The sequence below is a fragment of the Bombina bombina genome, chromosome 11, assembly GCF_027579735.1.
Source record: "Bombina bombina isolate aBomBom1 chromosome 11, aBomBom1.pri, whole genome shotgun sequence".
Classification (NCBI taxonomy): domain Eukaryota; kingdom Metazoa; phylum Chordata; class Amphibia; order Anura; family Bombinatoridae; genus Bombina; species Bombina bombina.
In genome coordinates this window covers 127707337-127726342 of record NC_069509.1, presented here as the reverse complement: position 1 = coordinate 127726342, position 19006 = coordinate 127707337, and the positions used below count along the sequence as shown (strand labels likewise).

The 19006-nt window shown below is 42.3% G+C and overlaps 1 protein-coding gene across 1 annotated transcript in view; it reads right to left on the bottom strand.

Annotated features, from left to right (window-relative positions):
• The window catches only part of IFT140 (intraflagellar transport 140), a 519705-nt gene that overhangs the window by 154189 nt on the left and 346510 nt on the right, over window positions 1–19006 (bottom strand). The window lies entirely within an intron of this gene.

The window sequence follows — 19006 nt, the reverse complement described above, 5'->3', positions numbered from 1 at the left end:
AAACCACCTTATCTGCATGGACCAGATAGGGCGGAGAACACTGCAGAGCAGATAACTCAGAAACTCTTCTAGCAGAAGAAATTGCAACCTAAAGCAAAACTTTCCAAGATAATAACTTAATATCTATGGAATGTAAGGGTTCAAACGGAACCCCTTGAAGAACTGAAAGAACTAGATTAAGACTCCAGGGAAGAGTCAAAGGTCTGTAAACAGGCTTGATTCTAACCAGAGCCTGAACAAACGCTTAAACGTCTGGCACAGCTGCCAGCCTTTTGTGAAGTAAAACAGATAAAGCAGAGATCTGTCCCTTCAGAGAACTCGCAGAAAATCCTTTCTCCAAACCTTCTTGTAGAAAGGAAAGAAACTTAGGAATTTTTATCTTGTTCCATGGGAATCCTTTAGATTCACACCAACAGATATATTTTTTCCATATATTATGGTAAATTTTTCTAGTTACAGGCTTTCTAGCCTGAATAAGAGTATCTACTACAGAATCTGAAAACCCACGCTTTGATAAATCAAGCGTTCAAACTCCAAGCAGTCAGTTGGAGGAAAACCAGATTCGGATGTTCAAATGGACCCTGAATAAGAAGGTCCTGTCTCAAAGGTAGCTTCCATGGTGGAGCCGATGACACATTCACCAGGTCTGCATACCAAGTCCTGCGTGGCCACACAGGAACTATCAAGGTCACCGAAGCCCTCTCCAGATTGATCCTGGCTACCAGCCTGGGAATGAGAGGAAACGGTGGGAATACATAAGCTAGGTTGAAGATCCAAGGTGCTACTATTGTATCCAATAGAGTCGCCTTGGGATCCCTGGATTTGGACCCGTAACAAGGGACCATGAAGTTCTGACGAGAGGCCATCAGAACCAAGTCTGGAATGCCCCATAATTGAGTTATTTGGGCAAAGATTTCCAGATGGAGTTCCCACTCCCCCGGATGCTCCTCCATCGCCAGGGAACTCCTTGTTACCCCGTGATGGTTGATATATGTAACAGTTGTCATGATGACTGATTGAAACCTTATGAATTTGGCCTTTGCTAGTCTAGGCCAAGCCTTGAGAGCATTGAATATCGCTCTCAGTTCCATTATGTTTATCGGGAGAAGAGAGTCTTCCCGAAACCATAGACCCTGAGTTTTCAGGGGTTCCCAGACCGCGCCCCAGCCCACCAGACTGGCGTCGGTCGTGACAATGACCTATTCTGGTCTGCGGAAGCTCATTCCCTGTGACAGGTTGTCCAGGGTCAGCCACCAACGGAGTGAATCTCTGGTTATTTGATCTACTTGTATCGTCGGAGACAAGACTGTATAATCCCCATTCCACTGTCTGAGCATGCCCAGGTGCAATGGTCTTAGATGAATTCGTGCAAAAGGAACTATGTCCATTGCCGCAACCATCAACCCTATTACTTCCATGGACTGCGCTATGGAAGGAATAAGAACAGAATGAAGTACCTGACAAGAGCTTAGAAGTTTTGATTTTCTGGCCTCTGTCAGAAAAACCTTAATTTCTAAGGAAACTATTATTGTTCCCAAGAAGGGAACTCTTGTTGACGGGGACAGAGAACTTTTTTCTATGTTCACTTTCCACCTGTGAGATCTGAGAAAGGCTAGGACAATGTCCGTATGAGCCCTTGCTTTTGACAGAGACGACACCTGAATCAGGATGTCGTCCAAGTAAGGTACTACTGCAATGCCCCTTGGTCTTAGCACCGCTAGAAGGGACCCTAGTACCCTTGTGAAAATCCTTGGAGCAGTGGCTAATCCGAATGGAAGTGCCACAGGTAATGCTTGTCCAGAAAGGCGAACCTTAGGAACCGAAAATGTTCCTTGTGGATAGGAATACGTAGGTACGCATCCTTTAAGTCCACCGTGGTCATGAATTGACCTTCCTGGATGGTAGAAAGGATCGTTCGAATGGTTTCCATTTTGAATGATGAAACCCTTAGAAACTTGTTTAGAATCTTGAGATCTAAAATAGGTCTGAATGTTCCCTCTTATTTGGGAATTATGAACAGGTTGGAGTAAAAACCCATCCCTTGTTCTCCTAATGGAACAGGATGAATCACTCCCATGCTTAACAGGTCTTCTACACAGTGTAAGAATGCCTGTTCGAAGATAATTGAGACCCGTGGAACCTTCCCCTTGGGAGTAGTTCCCTGAATTCCAGGAGATAACCTTGAGAAACTATTTCTAGCGCCCAAGGATCCTGAACATCTCTTGCCCCAACCTGAGCAAAGAGAGAAAGTCTGCCCCCCACCAGATCCTTCCCAGATCGGGGGCCAACACTTCATGCTGTTTTGGTAGCAGTGGCAGGTGACTTGGCCTGCTTACCCTTGTTCCAGCCTTGCATCGGCCTCCAGGCTGGCTTGGTTTGAGAAGTATTACCCTCTTGCTTAGAGGGTGTAGAATTTGAGGCTGGTCCGTTTCTGCGAAAGGGACGAAAATTTGGCTTATTTTTAGCCTTAAAAGACCTATCCTGTGGGAGGGCGTGGCCCTTTCCCCCAGTGATGTCTGAAATAATCTCTTTCAAGTCAGGGCCAAACAGTGTTTTACCCTTGAAAGGGATGTTAAGCAAAAGCGCTCTGCGCGCCACGATAGCAAACCCTGAATTATTCGCCGCTAATCTAGCTAATTGCAAAGCGGCATCTAAAATAAAAAAGAGTTAGCCAATTTAAGAGCTTGAACTCTGTCCAAAACCTCCTCGTACGAAGATTCTTTATTAAGCGACTTTTCTAGTTCTTCGAACCAGAAACACGCAGCTGTAGTGACAGGAACAATGCATGAAATTGGTTGTAGAAGGTAACCTTGCTGAACAAACATCTTTTTAAGCAAACCCTCTAACCTTTAATCCATAGGATCTTGAAAGCACAACTATCTTCTATAGGAATAGAAGTGCGTTTGTTTAGAGTAGAAACCGCCCCCTCGACCTTGGGGACTGTATACTATAAGTCCTTTCTGGGGTCGACTATAGGAAACTAATTTCATAAATATAGGGGGAGGACAAAGGGTATGCCGGGCCTTTCCCACTCCTTATTTACTATGTCCGCCACCCGCTTGGGTATAGGAAAAACATCGGGGGGCACCGGAACCTCTAGGAACTTGTCCATCTTACCTAATTTCTCTGGAATGACCAAATTGTCACAATCATCCAGAGTAGATAATACCTCCTTAAGTAGTGCGTGGAGATGTTGAAATTTAAATTTAAAAGTTACAATATCAGGTTCTGCTTGTTGAGAAATTTTCCCTGAATCTGAAATTTTTCCCTCAGACAAAACCTCCCTCCTGGCCCCTTCAGATAGGTGTGAGGGTATGTCAGAAAATATATCATCAGCGTCCTCTTGCTCCTCAGTGTTTAAAACAGAGCAATCACGCTTTCTCTGATAAGTAGGCATTTTGGAAAAAAACATAATTTATGCTTACCTGATAAATTCCTTTCTTCTGTTGTGTGATCAGTCCACGGGTCATCATTACTTCTGGGATATAACTCCTCCCCAACAGGAAATGCAAGAGGATTCACCCAGCAGAGCTGCATATAGCTCCTCCCCTCTACGTCAGTCCCAGTCATTCGACCAAGAATCAACGAGAAAGGAGTAACCAAGGGTGAAGTGGTGACTGGAGTATAATTTAAAAGATATTTACCTGCCTTAAAACAGGGCGGGCCGTGGACTGATCACACAACAGAAGAAAGGAATTTATCAGGTAAGCATAAATTATGTTTTCTTCTGTTATGTGTGATCAGTCCACGGGTCATCATTACTTCTGGGATACCAATACCAAAGCAAAAGTACACGGATGACGGGAGGGATAGGCAGGCTCATTATACAGAAGGAACCACTGCCTGAAGAACCTTTCTCCCAAAAATAGCCTCCGAAGAAGCAAAAGTATCAAATTTGTAAAATTTGGAAAAAGTATGAAGCGAAGACCAAGTTGCAGCCTTGCAAATCTGTTCAACAGAGGCCTCATTCTTAAAAGCCCAAGTGGAAGCCACAGCTCTAGTGGAGTGAGCTGTAATTCTTTCAGGAGGCTGCTGTCCAGCAGTCTCATAGGCTAAGCGTATTATGCTACGAAGCCAAAAAGAGAGAGAGGTAGCGGAAGCTTTTTGACCTCTCCTCTGTCCAGAATAAACGACAAACAGGGAAGAAGTTTGGCGAAAATCTTTAGTTGCCTGCAAGTAGAACTTGAGGGCACGAACTACATCTAGATTGTGTAGAAGACGTTCCTTCTTTGAAGAAGGATTTGGACACAAGGATGGAACAACAATCTCTTGATTGATATTCCTGTTAGTGACTACCTTAGGTAAGAACCCAGGTTTAGTACGCAGAACAACCTTGTCTGAGTGAAAAATCAGATAAGGAGAATCACAATGTAAGGCTGATAACTCAGAGACTCTTCGAGCCGAGGAAATAGCCATTAAAAACAGAACTTTCCAAGATAACAATTTTATATCAATGGAATGAAGGGGTTCAAACGGAACACCCTGTAAAACGTTAAGAACTAAGTTTAAACTCCATGGCGGAGCAACAGCTTTAAACACAGGCTTGATCCTAGCTAAAGCCTGACAAAAAGCCTGGACGTCTGGATTTTCTGACAGACGCCTGTGTAATAAGATGGACAGAGCTGAAATCTGTCCCTTTAATGAACTAGCTGATAAACCCTTTTCTAACCCTTCTTGTAGAAAAGACAATATCCTAGGGATCCTAACCTTACTCCAGGAGTAACGTTTGGATTCGCACCAGTATAGGTATTTACGCCATATTTTATGGTAAATTTTTCTGGTAACAGGCTTCCTAGCCTGTATCAGGGTATCAATAACTGACTCAGAAAAACCACGTTTTGATAAAATCAAGCGTTCAATTTCCAAACAGTCAGCTTCAGAGAAGTTAGATTTAGATGTTTGAATGGACCCTGTATCAGAAGGTCCTGTCTTAGAGGTAGAGACCAAGGCGGACAGGATGACATGTCCACTAGATCTGCATACCAAGTCCTGCGTGGCCATGCAGGTGCTATTAGAATCACTGATGCTCTTTCCTGTTTGATTTTGGCAATCAATCGAGGAAGCAGCGGGAAGGGTGGAAACACATAAGCCATCCCGAATTTCCAAGGTGCTGTCAAAGCATCTATCAGAACCGCTCCCGGATCCCTGGATCTGGACCCGTAGCGAGGAAGTTTGGCGTTCTGGCGAGACGCCATGAGATCTATCTCTGGTTTGCCCCAACGTCGAAGTATTTGGGCAAAGACCTCCGGATGAAGTTCCCACTCCCCCGGATGAAAAGTCTGGCGGCTCAAGAAATCCGCCTCCCAGTTCTCCACTCCCGGGATGTGGATTGCTGACAGGTGGCAAGAGTGTGACTCTGCCCAGCGAATTATCTTTGATACTTCCACCATTGCTAGGGAGCTTCTTGTCCCTCCCTGATGGTTGATGTAAGCTACAGTCGTGATGTTGTCCGACTGAAACCTGATGAACCCCCGAGTTGTTAATTGGGGCCAAGCCAGAAGGGCATTGAGAACTGCTCTCAATTCCAGAATGTTTATTGGAAGGAGACTCTCCTCCTGATTCCATAGTCCCTGAGCCTTCAGAGAATTCCAGACAGCGCCCCAACCTAGTAGGCTGGCGTCTGTTGTTACAATTGTCCAGTCTGGCCTGCTGAATGGCATCCCCCTGGACAGGTGTGGCCGATGAAGCCACCATAGAAGAGAATTTCTGGTCTCTTGATTCAGATTCAGAGTAGGGGACAAATCTGAGTAATCCCCATTCCACTGACCTAGCATGCACAATTGCAGCGGTCTGAGGTGTAGGCGTGCAAAAGGTACTATGTCCATTGCCGCTACCATTAAGCCGATCACCTCCATACATTGAGCTACTGACGGGTGTTGAATGGAATGAAGGGCACGGCATGCATCTTGAAGCTTTGTTAACCTGTCCTCTGTCAGGTAAATCTTCATTTCTACAGAATCTATAAGAGTCCCCAAGAATGGAACTCTTGTGAGAGGAAAAAGAGAACTCTTCTTTTCGTTCACTTTCCATCCATGCGACCTTAGAAATGCCAGAACTAACTCTGTATGAGACTTGGCAGTTTGAAAGCTTGAAGCTTGAATTAGAATGTCGTCTAGGTATGGAGCTACCGAAATCCCTCGCGGCCTTAGTACCGCCAGAAGGGCACCCAGAACCTTTGTGAAGATTCTTGGAGCCGTAGCCAATCCGAATGGGAGAGCTACAAACTGGTAGTGCCTGTCTAAGAAGGCAAACCTTAGATACCGGTGATGATCCTTGTGGATCGGTATGTGAAGGTAAGCATCCTTTAAATCCACTGTGGTCATGTACTGACCCTCTTGGATCACGGGTAGGATTGTCCGAATAGTTTCCATTTTGAACGATGGAACTCTTAGGAATTTGTTTAGAATCTTTAAATCTAAGATTGGCCTGAAAGTTCCCTCTTTTTTGGGAACCACGAACAGGTTTGAGTAGAACCCTTGTCCTAGTTCCGACCGCGGAACCGGATGGATCACTCCCATTGTTAACAGATCTTGTACGCAGCGTAGAAACGCTTCTTTCTTTATCTGGTTTGTTGACAACCTTGACAGATGAAATCTCCCTCTTGGGGGAGATAATTTGAAGTCTAGAAGGTATCCCTGAGATATGATCTCTAGTGCCCAGGGATCCTGAACATCTCTTGCCCAGGCCTGGGCGAAGAGAGAGAGTCTGCCCCCCACTAGATCCTGTCCCGGATCGGGGGCTCTCGGTTCATGCTGTCTTTGGGGCAGCAGCAGGTTTCCTGGCCTGCTTGCTCTTGTTCCAGGACTGGTTAGGCTTCCAGCCTTGCCTGTAACGAGCAACAGCTCCTTCCTGTTTTGGTGCAGTGGAGGTTGATGCTGCTCCTGTTTTGAAATTCCGAAAGGGACGAAAATTAGACTGTCTAGCCTTAACTTTGGCCTTGTCCTGAGGTAGGGCGTGGCCCTTACCTCCCGTAATGTCAGCGATAATTTCTTTCAAACCGGGCCCGAATAAGGACTGCCCCTTGAAAGGTATATTAAGTAATTTGGACTTAGAAGTAACATCAGCTGACCAGGATTTTAGCCACAGCGCCCTGCGTGCCTGTATGGCGAATCCTGAGTTCTTAGCCGTAAGTTTGGTTAAATGTACTACGGCCTCCGAAATGAAAGAATTAGCTAGTTTAAGGACTCTAAGCCTGTCCGTAATGTCGTCTAGCGTAGAGGAACTAAGGTTCTCTTCAAGCGACTCAATCCAAAATGCTGCCGCAGCCGTAATCGGCGCGATACATGCAAGGGGTTGTAATATAAAACCTTGTTGAACAAACATTTTCTTAAGGTAACCCTCTAATTTTTTATCCATTGGATCTGAGAAAGCACAGCTATCCTCCACCGGGATAGTGGTACGCTTAGCTAAAGTAGAAACTGCTCCCTCCACCTTGGGGACCGTTTGCCATAAGTCCCTAGTGGTGGCGTCTATTGGAAACATCTTTCTAAATATTGGAGGGGGTGAGAACGGCACACCGGGTCTATCCCACTCCTTAGTAACAATTTCAGTTAGTCTCTTAGGTATAGGAAAAACGTCAGTACTCGCCGGTACCGCAAAGTATTTATCCAACCTACACAGTTTCTCTGGTATTGCAACGGTGTTACAATCGTTGAGAGCTGCTAAGACCTCCCCTAGTAGTACACGGAGGTTCTCCAATTTAAATTTAAAATTTGAAATATCTGAGTCCAATCTGTTTGGATCAGAACCGTCACCCACAGAATGAAGCTCTCCGTCCTCATGCTCTGCGAGCTGTGACGCAGTATCAGACATGGCCCTAGCATTGTCAGCGCACTCTGTTCTCACCCCAGAGTGATCACGCTTGCCTCTTAGTTCTGGTAATTTAGACAAAACTTCAGTCATAACAGTAGCCATATCTTGTAATGTTATCTGTAATGGCCGCCCAGATGTACTAGGCGCCAAAATATCACGCACCTCCCGGGCGGGAGATGCAGGTACTGCCGCGTGAGGCGAGTTAGTCGGCATAACTCTCCCCTCGCAGTTTGGTGAAATTTGTTCACATTGTACAGATTGACTTTTATTTAAAGTAGCATCAATACAGTTAGTACATAAATTTCTATTGGGCTCCACCTTGGCATTGGAACAAATGACACAGATATCTTCCTCTGAGTCAGACATGTTTAACACACTAGCAAAAAAACTTACAACTTGGTTATAATCTTTTTTAGCAAAAAAACGCACTGTGCCTCAAAGAGGTACTAACGATTAAATGACAGTTGAAATAATGAACTGAAAAACTGTTATAGCATCAAACTTTAAAACAACACAATCTTTTAGCAAAGGTTTGTTCCCATTAGTAAAAACAACACTAATTAAATTTGTACATAAGAAAATAAAACAACGTTTTTATTCACAGTCACTATAAGGATTCTCACAGCTCTGCTGAGAGAATTTACCTCCCTTCAAAGAAGTTTGAAGACCCCTGAGATCTGTCAGAGATGAACCGGATCATGCAGGAAATATAAAAGTAACTGACTGGAATTTTTTGATGCGTAGCAAAGAGCGCCAAAAACGGCCCCTCCCTCTCCCACACAGCAGTGAAGAGGAACGAAACTGTCACAATTAAAGCAAAAAAACTGCCAAGTGGAAAATAATGCCCAAATATTTATTCACACAGTACCTCAGCAAAGTTAAACGATTCTACATTCCAGCAAAAACGTTTAACATGAGAATAGTTATTAAAAGGATTAATGACCTTTAACAGAGTAGTTCCGGTGAAATACCATCCCCAGAATACTGAAGTGTATACATACATGTCATTTTAACGGTATGGCAGGCTTTTCTCATCAATTCCATTCAGAAAATAAAAACTGCCACATACCTCAATGCAGATTCATCTGCCCGCTGTCCCCTGATCTGAAGCCTTTACCTCCCTCAGATGGTCGAGAACAGCAATATGATCTTAACGACTCCGGTTAAAATCATAGTAAAAATCTCTGTCAGATTCTTCCTCAAACTCTGCCAGAGAAGTAATAACACGCTCCGGTGCTATTTTAAAATAACAAACTTTTGATTGAAGTCATAAAAACTAAGTATAATCACCATAGTCCTCTCACACATCCTATCTAGTCGTTGGGTGCAAGAGAATGACTGGGACTGACGTAGAGGGGAGGAGCTATATGCAGCTCTGCTGGGTGAATCCTCTTGCATTTCCTGTTGGGGAGGAGTTATATCCCAGAAGTAATGATGACCCGTGGACTGATCACACATAACAGAAGAAAATGCATGCAATAGAATTATCCATTATAGCCATTAATTGTTGTATGGTAATAAGTATTGGCGCACTAGATGTACTAGGGGCCTCTTGTGTGGGCAAAACTGGTGTAGACACAGAAGGGGATGATGCAGTACCATGCTTACTCCCCTCATTAGAGGAATCATCTTGGGCAATATCATATCTATGGCATTATTATCCCTACTTTGTTTGGACATTATGACACAAATATATCACATATATTTAAATGGGGAGACACATTGGCTTTCATACATATAGAACATCGTTATCTGATGGTTCAGACATGTTAAACAGGCTTAAACTTGTTAACAAAGCACAAAAAACGTTTTACAATAAAACCGTTACTGTCCCTTTAAATTTTAAACTGAACACACTTTATTACTCAATATGTGAAAAAGTATGAAGGAATTGTTCAAATTTCACCAAAATTTCACCACAGTAACTTAAAGCCTTAAAAGTATTGCACACCAAATTTGAAAGCTTTAACCCTTAAAATAACGGAACCGGAGCCGTTTTTACATTTAACCCCTATACAGTCCCAGGTATCTGCTTTGCTGAGACCCAACCAAGCCCAGAGGGGAATACGATACCAAATGATGCCTTCTATAAGCTTTTTCAGTGGTTCTTAGCTCCTCACACATGCATCTGCATGCCATGCTTTCCAAAAACAACTGCGCATTAGAGGCGCGAAAATGAGGCTCTGTCTATGACTAGAAAATGCCCCCAGTGAAAAAGGTGTCCAATACAGTGCCTGCCGTTTTTATTAAAACAATCCCCAAGATTTAACAACTATTAAAAGTAATAATCTGCCAAATATACTTAGTAAAGTAATCGTTTTAGCCCAGAAAAATGTCTACCAGTTTTTTAAGCCCTAATGAAGCCCTTTATTCTTTTACTTAAACAAAGAAAATGGCTTACCGGTTCCCATAGGGAAAATGACAGCTTCCAGCATTACCGAGTCTTGTTAGAAATGTGTCATACCTCAAGCAGCAAAAGTCTGCTCACTGTTTCCCCCAACTGAAGTTAATTCCTCTCAACAGTCCTGTGTGGAAACAGCCATCGATTTTAGTAACGGTTGCTAAAATCATTATCCTCTTACAAACAGAAATCTTCATCTCTTTCCTGTTTCAGAGTAAATAGTACATACCAGCACTATTTTAAAATAACAAACTCTTGATTGAAGAATAAAAACTACATTTAAACACCAAAAAACTCTAAGCCATCTCCGTGGAGATGTTGCCTGTACAACGGCAAAGAGAATGACTGGGGAAGGCGGAGCCTAGGAGGGATCATGTGACCAGCTTTGCTGGGCTCTTTGCCATTTCCTGTTGGGGAAGAGAATATCCCACAAGTAAGGATGACGCCGTGGACCGGACACACCTATGTTGGAGAAACAGGGCTGTTTTGGAGGGATCAGAGGGTGGAAGGCTAATACTTACACTACATAAAATATTACCCCTAACAGCTAACTGATTAACCCTTTCACTGCCTGGAAGCATGGTGCACAGCTGCAATTAGCAGTCTTAATTACCAAAAATTAATGGCAAAGGCATGCATGTCTGCTATTTCTGGACAAAGGGAATCCTAGAGAAGCATTTACAACCATTTTCCTTATGACTGCAGTAGTTGTGTGTATATATGTGCAAAAAAGTCAGAAGACACTGACTGCAAGAATGCCCTAAATAGCACATCTGTTTCCCTAATTTATTAAAGCAATTAAAATCTGAAAATTAAAAACACAAGATTAATTCTGTGAAGGTGTCCAAAGACCAGTGTATAGGCCTTTAAATTATTAGTTGAAATATAACTGGACCTGTTAGTATTGATTGCTGATAAGTGTATAGGAACAAATCCACTGTGAGTGAGTTCATAAACATAAATGTGTTTGTTAATACCACTTTTACTGTGTGTTTTTTAGTGTTTACTAACTTTAGTTTAAATATACATTCACTGTGCTTTGGTCGATAAATGTACTTATGAAAACAGCGTCACTTTGTCTTACACTTACTTTGTGAATTGTTTGTTTAAGATGTGTACTCCTTGGAGAGGGGGAGGAGGGGAAAAAGTCACAGAACTAGATAGACATTTATATACACGTCTCACACACCCAAATTGCACAGCACCTCCTGTGTAGTGCACGCGGATACAAGGATGCTGTCCACCCCTAAATGTGTATCCACAAACAGCAGCACCAATAGCAGTTTTGGGCTCCTAGCCCTTAATGAGAGATGATTAAGGGCTAGGCGTCTGAAACTTTGCTTTTTATATGACCCAGATGAACTGGTAATAAAGATCCTTTTAATCTGCTATTGGTGCTGCTTGCACTTATTGGTAAATATTGGATATTTGTTCATTCAAAGGGGTAGACTTATCAAATGTCGGGCAGACATGATCCCCTGTAGCAGATCATGTCAGCCCGACATTGATAATTGCCAACAGCATACGCTGTTGGCATTTATCATTGCACAAGCATTTCTTGTGAAATGCTTGTGCAATTCCCCCCTTGCACATTCGCGGCCAATCGTCCACTATCTGGGGGCGTCAATAATCCCGATCGTATCCGATTGGGATGATTGCTGTCCGCCACCTCTGAGGTGGAGGATAAGTTAAGGAGCAGCGGCCTTACGACCGCTGCTTCTTAACTTAAGTTTTAGGCGGACCTGAAACTTCGGGGGTAGATTGCAGCTTCCACTGCTTGATAAATCTACCCCAAAGTCTTATGTTCAAACTAGTGGGAATTTTTTTCTGAAAAATGTCTGTCACTCTTTAAAAATTATATTTTAACACATACCCAGAAATCCATCTGATATAATTTTCAGTACAGGCTTAAAAACATATAACTAGTGTTTTTTATTTGAAACAAGCATTCTCATTAGATACGAAGGGGAATATTTATCAAGCCATCAACAGCAAATACACTGGAATTCCGCAGCATAATTGTGGCGAGCTTGATTCAATTTAGTTATTAAAGCCTACAGACTGGCAAAATTTGAAATCTGTGACTTAACATACGATCCGCCGGTCTCAATTCGACACAGATCAATGCTTACATCATTACAGATGTTACGAATACACATTCAGCACTATTTGACACTTTTTCAAAGTTATCAAATAGTTAACCGGTACGCTCGCAGCTATTCCGGCCCAGCGTACCTGGTTTTCAATCCGCCACCCTGGAGGCCGCGGATGCCATAGGAATCAATGGGAGTCTGAAAGCTTATGTTCGATGCTGCAAGATATCCAATTGATTTCTATTGTAGAAAACCAGTAACGTTTACACCTAACACCCTAACATAAACCTTGAGTCTAAACACCCCTAATCTGACGCCCCGACATCGCTGCCACCTATATAATGTTATTAACATAAATAAAAAGAGAGAAGTGCTCAACCTGGGACTGAACAATAGCATAATAGCTTGTTCTATGGCTAGTTACCACCCAAGAAGCAGCCTCTTTTTGCTCAACATGTGCCTTTCACAGAGAAGAACTTTCCTGAAGCATATCAGTCTGATCCTGACTTCACAGTACAGTCCAGCCCCGAAATATCAGGCAATCCCTCTCTGAATGAGAGAAAAAGCAAAACCCCAGACGTACGTTTCGGTCTATTGTGGGCCTCGTCAGTGAGGTGCAGCAATATCCCACTAGGCACACTGAGCAACGGGTCCACGTCTGGATTCCTGCATCACACTTAGGGAGACTTCCTTAGGTGTCATAATTTGCATAAATAAAAAGAGAGAAGCGCTCAACCTGGGAACGAACAATAGCATAATAGCTTGTTCTATGGCTAGTTACCACCCAAGAAGCAGCCTCTTTTTGCTTAACATGTGCCTTTCACAAAGAAGAACTTTCCTGAAGCATATCAGTCTGATCCTGACTTTACAGTACAGTCCAGCTCCGAAATACCAGGGAATCCTGGTATGCAAATTATGACACTTAGGGAAGTCTCCATAAGTGTGATGCGGGAATCCAGACATGGACCCGTTGCTCAGTGTGCCTAGAGGAATATAGCTGCACCTCACTGATGAGGCCCACAATAGGACGAAACGTACATCTGGGGTTTTGCTGTTTCTCTTGTTCAGAGAGGGGCTGGGCTGTACTGTAAGTCAGGATCAGACTGATATGCTTCAGGAAAGTTCTTCTCTGTTAAAGGCACATGTTGAGCAAAAAGAGGCTGCTTCTTGGGTGGTAATTAGCCATAGAACAAGCTATTATGCTATTGTTCGTTCCCAGGTTTAGCGCTTCTCTTTTTATTTATGCAAATTATGACACTCAGGGAAGTCTCCCTAAGTGTGATGCAAGAATCCAGATGTGGACCCGTTGCTAAGTGTGCCTAGAGGGATATGGCTGCACATCACTGACGAGGCCCACAATAGGACAAAACGTACGTCTGGGGTTTTGCTGTTTCTCTCGTTCAGAGAGGGATTGCCTGGTATTTCGGGGCTGGGCTGTACTGTAAGTCAGGATCAGACTGATATGCTTCAGGAAAGTTTTTCTCTGTGAAAGGCACATGTTGAGCAAAAAGAGGCTGCTTCTTGGGTGGTAATTAGCGATAGAACAAGCTATTATGCTATTGTTCTTTCCCAGGTTGAGCGCTTCTCTCTTTTTATTTATGCAAATTAGGACACTTAGGGAAGTCTCCCTAAGTGTGATGCAGGAATCCAGACGTGGACCCGTTAGTGTGCCTAGAGGGATATGGCTGCACCTCACTGAGGAGGCCCACAATAGACCGAAATGTACGTCTGGGGTTTTGCTGTTTCTCTCGTTCAGAGAAGGATTGCCTGGTATTTCGGGGCTGGACTGTACTGTTAAGTCAGGATCAGACTTATATGCTTCAGGAAAGTTCTTCTCTGTGAAAGGCACATGTTGAGCAAAAAGAGTCTGCTTCTTGGGTGGTAATTAGCCATAGAACAAGCTATTATGCTATTATTCGTTCCCAGGTTGAGCGCTTCTCTCTTTTTATTTCTAATGTTATAAACCCCTATCCCACCACTCCCAGACCCCGCCGCAACTAAATAAATGTATTATCCCCTATCGCGCCGCTCCCGGACCCCGCCACAACTGAATAAATGTATTAAGCCCTATACCGCCGATACTAAATAAAGTTATTAACCCCTATTCCGCCGCTCCTGGACCCCGCCGCCACTTAAATAAACGTATTAACCCCTAAACCTCTGGCCTCCCACATTACTACCATTAACTAAACCTATTAACCCCTAAACCGCCAGCCCCCACATCGCCATTAAATAAATTAAGCTATTAACCCCTAAACCTAACAACCCGCTAACGTTACATTAAAATTACAACATCCCTATCTTATAATAAATTAAAACTTACCTTTAGAAATAAAAGAAACTATATTAAACTATTAATTAACCTACACTAACTATTATACTAAAATTACATTCAACTAGCAAATAAATTAACTATATTACATATTAAAAAACCCTAACCCTACTCAAATTATTTAAATCTACTATTAAAAATTACTAAATTACTAAAAAAAAATTACTAAGTTAAAAAAACAAAAACACTAAGTTACAAAAAAAAAACCCACAGTATCAAAAATAAAAACAAATTACACCTAATGTAATAAAAAAAAAAACTAGCCTACAATAAACTACCAATGGCCCTTAAAAGGGCCTTTTGCGGGGCATTGCCCCAAAGAAATCAGCTCTTTTACCTTTAAAAAAAAAATTCAAACACCCCCCAACAGTAAAACCCACCACCCCCCTAACCAAACTCCCCAAATAAAAAGCCCATCTTAAAAGCTAAACTCCCAATTGCCTGAAAAGGGCATATGTATAGGCATTGCCCTTAAAAGGGCATTTAGCTCTTTTACATGCCCAGACCCTACTCTAAAAATAAAACCCACCCAAAAAACCCTTAAATAAACCTAACACTAACCCCTGACGATCCACTTACAGTTTTTGAAGTTTCGCTTGAAGGATCCATCCAGCCGGCAAGAAGTCTTCATCCGGGCAGCAAGAAGTCTTCATCCATGCAGCCTCTTCTATCTTCATCCATCCGGCGAAGTCTTCATCCATGCGGAATCTTCTATCTTCATCCATCCAGCAAAGTCTTCATCCATGCGGCCTCTTCTATCTTCATCCATCCGGTGCGGAGCAGGTCCATCCTGAAGATATCCGTCGCGGAGCTCCTCTTCAATGCGGTTGCCGCCGTAACTGGAACTTGAATGCAAGGGACGTCATCCATTACTATTGGCTGAAAGGTTCCAATCAGCCAATAGGATTAGAGCTGCTAAAATCCTATTGGCTGTTCCAATCAGCCAATAGGATTTGAGCAGCTCTCATCCTATTGGCTGTTCCAATCAGCCAATAGGATTAAGCTCTCATCCTATTGGCTGATTGGAACAGCCAATAGGATGAGAGCTGCTCAAATCCTATTGGCTGATTGGAACAGCCAAAAGGATTTTAGCAGCTTTAATCCTATTGGCTGATTGGAACCTTTCAGCCAATAGGAATGCAAGGGACGCAGTTCCAGTTTACAGCGGCGACCGTATTGAAGAGGAGCTCCGCGCCGGATGTCTTCAGGATGGACCCGCTCTGCGCCGGATGGATGAAGATAGAAGAGGCTGCATGGATGAAGACTTCTTTCCAGCTGGATGGATCCTTCAAGCGGAACTTCAAAAACTGTAAGTGGATTTTCGGGGGTTAGTGTTAGGTATATTTAAGTTTTTTTTTGTGTGGGTTTTATTTTTAGAGTAGGGTCTGGGCATGTAAAAGAGCTAAATGCCATTTAAGGGCAATGTCAATACAAATGCCCTTTTCAAGACAATGGGGAGCTTAGGTTTTTTAGATAGTCTTTTTATTTGGGGGGTTTGGTTGGTGGTGGTGGGGGGGGGTTACTGTTGGGGGTGTTTGTATTTTTTTTTTACAGGTAAAAGAGCTGATTTCTTTGGGGCAATGCCCCGCAAAAGGCCCTTTTAAGGGCCATTGGTAGTCTATTGTAGGCTAGGGTTTTTTTTTATTTTGGGGGGCCTTTTTTATTTTGATAGGGCTATTAGATTAGGTGTAATTCATTTTTATTTTTGATACTGTGGTTTGTTTGTTTTTTGTAACTTATTTTAGTAATTTAGTAATTTTTAATAGTAGATTTAAATAATTTGAGTAGGGTTAGGGTTTTTTAATATGTAATATAGTTAATTTAATTGCTAGTTTAATGTAATTTTAGTATAATAGTTAGGGTAGGTTAATTAATAGTTTAATATAGTTTCTTTTAATTCTAAAGGTAAGTTTTAATTTATTATAAAATAGGGATGTTGTAATTTTAATGTAAAGTTAGCGGGTTGTTAGGTTTTAGGGGTTAATAGCTTACTTTAATTTATGGTGATGTGGGGGGCTGGCGGTTTAGGGGTTAATAGGTTTAATTAATGGTAGTGATGTGGGAGACCAGAGGTTTAGGGGTTAAAACATTTATTTAGGTGGTGGCGGGGTCCGGGAGCAACGGAATAGGGGTTAATAACTTTATTTAGGTGGCGGCGGGGTCCAGGAGCGGCGGAATAGGGGTTAATACATTTATTTAGTGGCAACGGGGTCCAGGAGTGGCGGGATAGGGGTTAATAACTTTATTAAAGTTGCGGCGGGTCCGGGAGCAGCGGGATAGGGGTTAATAACTTTATTAAAGTTGCGGCGGGTCCGGGAGCCAGGATAGGGGTTAAACATTTTAGTATAGTGGCGGCGTTTAGTGACAGGATATAAATAAAGTTGGGAAAAAGCCGAATAGCAGCAAGATCGATGACTGCTAGTTAATAACAGTCCGATGCTCATCGCCCCGTACTTGGTGCGCCACATTTTGCCGGCTTTTTTGATAAATATGGAGATTGTATTCAGGTCTGTGGCCGCGATGTTAGACAAGCTTATTGGTGCCGGCGAATGCAGCATAGTTGAGGCTTTGATAAATATCCCCAGAAGTATATTCACTTAATTGAATCTGGGCGCACTGCCAGGAGGTTATATAATAAACTCTCATGCACACAACACTGTAGCAGTTGGATAACAGGTATTGTATCAACAAACTTTGGATAACTAGCATGGTTCAAATAACTAACGGTTAGATTACGAGTCTTGCATTATGAATAAAAAAAGCAGCGTTAAGGTTCATAATGCTGTTTTTTTACTACCGCTGCTATTATGAGTCTTGCAGATTTAGGGGCACCACACACTTTTTTGGCCTTACCGCAAATCAACTTACGCAAATTGCGTATAGTCTTTTTTTCTATGGGACTTCCTTAGCGCCGGTATTACAAGCTTGTCCTGGGAGGCCAAAAAGTGAGCAGTACACCCTATCCCGTCAAGATTCGTAAGGCATTCTAAAGTCAGTAGTTATGAGTTTTACACTACAACGCTGTAGCATAAAACTCATAACTAAAGTGCTAAAAAGTACACTAACACCCATAAACTACCTATTAACCCCTAAACCGAGGCCCTCCCGCATTGCAAACACTATAATACAATTATTAACCCCTAATCTGCCGCTCCCGACATCGCCGCCACTAGAATAAACATATTAACCCCAAAACCGTCGCACTCCCGCATCGCAAACATTAGTTAAATATTATTAACCCCTAATTTGCCGCCACCTACCTACATTTATTAACCCCTAATCTGCCGCCCCCAACGTCGCCGCCACTATACTAAATTTATTAACCCCTAAACCTAAGTCTAACCCTAACACCCCTTAACTTAAATATAATTAAAATAAATCTAAATAAAACCTACTATTAATAACTAAATAATTCCTATTTAAAACTAAATACTTACCTGTAAAATAAACCCTAAACTAACTACAATATAACTAATAGTTACATTGTAGCTAGCTTAGGGTTTATTTTTAGTTTACAGGCAAGTTTGTATTTATTTTAACTAGGTAGAATAGTTACTAAATAGTTATTAACTATTTACTAACTACCTAGCTGAAATAAATACAAATTGACCTGTAAAATAAAACCTAACCTAAGTTACACTAACACCTAACACTACACTACAATTAAATAAATTACCTAAATTAAATACAATTAAATAAATTAAATACAATTAGCTAAATTACAAAAAACAAACAAACACTAAATTACAGAAAATAAAAAACAAATTACAAGATATTTAAACTAACTACACCTAATGTATTAGCCCTATCAAAATAAAAAAGCCCCCCCAAAATAATAAAAACCCCTAGCCTAAACTAAACTAAACTACTAATAGCCCTTAAAAGGGCTTCTGCGGGGCATTGCCCCAAAGAAATCAGCTCTTTTACCTGAAAAAAGACATCCGGCGCGGAGCATCCTCTTCGAATGAAGTCTTCTTCCCGAATGCAGGTTTCTTTAAATGACGTCATCCAAGATGGCGTCCCTTAGATTACGTTTGGCTGATAGAATACTATCAGCCAATCGGAATTAAGGTTGAAAAAATCCTATTGGCTGATGCAATCAGCCAATAGGATTGAGCTCCCATTCTATTGGCTGTTCCAGAAAACACAAGTTATGGACCAGCGGTCACAAAGACCGCTGCTCCATAAAAGACCGCTGCTGGTGCAATGCTGAATACGGAGAGCGTATTGCTCTCCGCATTCAGCGATGTCTTGCGGACCTGATCCGCACTGTCAGATCAGGTCCGCAAGACATTTGTTAAATTGGCGTCTTTGGCTGCTAAGCCATTTCTCACCTGGGTTCTAAGCTGGTTTTGAGCTTTTTGTTGC